The following is a 3,652-nucleotide window of genomic DNA, read 5'->3' as shown; positions in this document are numbered from 1 at the left end:
GGGGACCAGCTGGGAGGGGACATGCAGGAGTCTCCTAGGGTGATGAAAATGTTCCATATTGTGATCAGAGTAGCAGTGGTAGGAGGGTATGCCTAGATAAACACTCATCAAGCTGTTCATTTAAGACTGTGCACTTCACAGTGTGTAAGTTATTCCTTAAAAAACCGGAATCTAGAATCAATCAGCAGATCTGTGTTTGAGCCCACTTAGGGCTGTGAGACCTCTGCAAACAGGGATGAACAGAGCAGCTGCCACACAGGTGTTTGTGTGGATGAAAGGAAATTAAAAGCACTCAGCTGCATGTACAATGGGTGGGGTAGGATTCCTGCTCAAGAATAGATCGAAGGTGCCATTATTGTTTGAGAAAATTATTTTCTGGGTGTGGTAATGGATGCAACTGCTTTAATTTCAAATCCCTCTTAGCATATTGGAGCATCTGGAGACCATCCTTCATGGGCTTAACTCAGAGGTGTGACTAATGGTGGGGATTTTAGGAATCAAGACAGGCTAACAGAAGAAAATTATTGGACTAGGGGCCTACGGGTACTCTTTAAATTACCCAGCCAGGCAGCCCCAGTTGCCTGGCCTCACCTGTTTATCACACCCATTATAAACACGGTTCTTGAGTCCTGGAGGCAAATTTTTAATGAATTCATTTTTGGCAAATAAACTCTACTCATATGCAAAATGTAAACTCTTGATCTATCTGCTCTAACGTCAATGCTAACTAACTATGACTAATGGTATTATTTCCGATCAGCAGTGAAAACTTGGAGGCTTCCTGATTCTTTTTCTCCATTATTAAAATCTGCCTTACCATGCTGTTTTCATCACTCTCCAAGAAATGGATGGGCCCCTTGTATTTATTGCTCACCTCTACTTTGCATGTAACTACCTAGAAACCCATAGAACCCCAAAATTTCGGAGCTCTGGGAGGTCTCAAAAATTCACTCAGTAAAAAAACCTCTCACTTTACAGATGAAGCAGGAGGAGAAGTAATTTGCACAATGTTCATTCGTCTTCAGAAAGTATTTATTTGGCGACTGTGTGCCAGGATTTGTGGTAGACCCTGTATTACATAACTTGGCATGGAAAATTTTTTCTATTTCTCTTTCAGAGTTCTCCCAAGCCAGACTACTCTTCAATCAATACTGTCTGATCTGCATAGATGTCTTCAACAAGCAACTCGAATGGAACAGTGCAGTGGACTGTGCACAACGACTGGAGTGCTGAGTCAAGCCATCAAGGGAGAGGCAGGGGCTCGGCCACCTGGCACTGCAGACCATGCACCAGCAACACCGTACGCCCACACCCTGAGCTGGGTGGAGGAGACGCAGCCATCACCCCTAACTTGCCTGCTTTCCTCTCATAATCCCCTCTGCTGCATAGGGCTCTTGTTTCCTGACCTCCTGATTTCTGGCTGCTCTGGATAGTCATTCTGTGTTAATTCAGCCACTTACGTATACTGGAAAGAGAAATGGATACACACGTGGATTGGCCCTGTCTCCAAAGCCCCTAAACCAGGGACCCTGAGTGCATTTGCATTAAACCACACTTTATCACCCTACAGTTAAGTGACTTAAACTGGTGACGTGGGCCAGGTAGAAGCACTGAGAGTATCGAGGGCTGTGACAATTGGAGAGATCTACCCTCTATCAAGGGACAGTACTTACCCAACTCGGTGGGTTTTTCCATGAGACACAATGGACCCAGCATTGCCACATCTTGAGAGATTTCAAATAGGCCATAAATTTTGATTTTCTTAAGATGATGTTTCCTAGTTTTTTAAAATCATTCTGTGGGTCAAATAAAAACATTTTTGGGCTCCTAGGTTGCTTTTTGTTTTTCTTCCCCAACCACTGCCCTAAGGGGTGGCCCAGAGATACTGTCTTAGTCCATTTTGGCTGCCACAAAAAAGTAGCATGGACTGGGTGGCTTATAAAATGACAAAAATTTATTTCTCTTGGTTTTGGAGGCTGGGAGTCTGGGATCAGGAAGCCAGCATGGCTGGGTTTCAGTGAGGCCACCTTCTGAGTCACAGACTGCTGACTTTTCCTTGTGTCCTCACATGGCGAGCTCTCTCAGGACTCCTAGAAGGACACTAATCCCATTCAGGAGGGTTCCACCCTCATGACCTCATCTAATTCTAATTATGTCCCAAAGACCTGACTTCCTAATACCACTATATTTGAGGGTAGAGTTTCAGCATATGGATTTTGGCGGGACACAAGCATTCAGTCCATGATAGATACTATTTCACATCCAAGATCAGCAGAGGGTTAGAGAATGAGGATGGGCTGAGAGGTGTTTAGCTGTTAGTGTCCATTATGTTCCCTCTTGGTTCAGGGAAGAGAGTGCTGATATTGTTGGAGGGGGGATTTGATCACGAGGAAGCTAAATTCCAGCCACGCTACTCACCTCTCCCTTTGGGAAAGTTATTTAAGCAATCTGGGCCTCCTTGTCTCCATCAGTAATGTGGGCTCATGCCGTCTTCTCAGGGCTCTGTCATTGAATCAAGAGACTTAATGTTGTTGAGTTACTCCATTCAGTCATTTGTTCACTCAAATATTTGTTAAGAATCTACCACGTAGCAGACACTGTGCCAAGCGCTTGACATCAGTGAGGAGCAGAATAAACACAGCCCTGGGCCTCCAAGAGCACAAGTTGAGAGTGATGGACAGACCAGGTAGAAATCAGCAACGGCACAACACGGAAAGAGCTGTGCCGTGGGGAGAAGGTGCTGTAGGAGCCCTGCTGGCCCTCTGCACCCCTCTCCCCAGCTTACTGTGCTCCTGCTGCACTGGCCTCTGAGCTGCTTCCTGAACACACCTCTTCATGCCACCCTTGTTTTTGTCTAAGCATCTTTGTCTTTGCTGTTCACTCTGCCAGAAAAATCTTTCTCCAGATAGGTGGGAGGCTGCTCCTTTACGATGTTCTCCAATTGTCCTAATCCAAAATAGCAGCTCAAGTCCTTTGCTACTCTCGCCCATGACTCTGCTTTATTTTTTTACAGTACTTGCCCCCACCTGACATTCTGGCACACATTTGTTTTGCTGCTATTGTTCACTGCCTACCTCCTCCATCAGAATGGAAGCTCCATGAGAGCCTGCACTTCTGTCTATTTCGTGCACTGCTACATCTCCATGCGAGACCAGAGCCTGCATCCTGGTTGTTACTGAGCAAACATTTGCCGAATGAATGAACAAATGAATGAGGGAAACGTGGGGGAACCTGATTTAGGTTCAGGGAAACCTTCCTGGCAGAGGAGATACTTAAGCCAATGAGTTGGTCAGGTAAAAAGTTGTTCAGACAAAGAAGGGAGTGCGAAAGTATTTCGGTCAGGAAACACAGCACGGGGGAAGTCCTGGAGATTAGTGAGAACTTGTTCACAACCGTGGAAGATGTTGAGTGTGGTCAGATGACAAGGTGTGGAGAGGTCTGGGTAACAGAGAGGGCCGTGGGTGCAGAGACAGGCAGGAGGCTGACGTGGAGGGCCCTGGAAGAGGGAGTGTGGACTTTACCATGCAAAATGGTACAGCTGCTTTGCAAAACAGCATGGCAGTTTCTCATCAAGTTAAATATTTCTTTCTTATATAACTCAGAAATACCACTCCTAGGTATTGACCCAAGTAAAATGAAAACTTAACGTTCT

Source organism: Lemur catta, chromosome 12, assembly GCF_020740605.2.
Source record: "Lemur catta isolate mLemCat1 chromosome 12, mLemCat1.pri, whole genome shotgun sequence".
NCBI classification, from domain to species: Eukaryota; Metazoa; Chordata; class Mammalia; order Primates; family Lemuridae; genus Lemur; species Lemur catta.
This window is presented reverse-complemented; position numbering follows the sequence as displayed.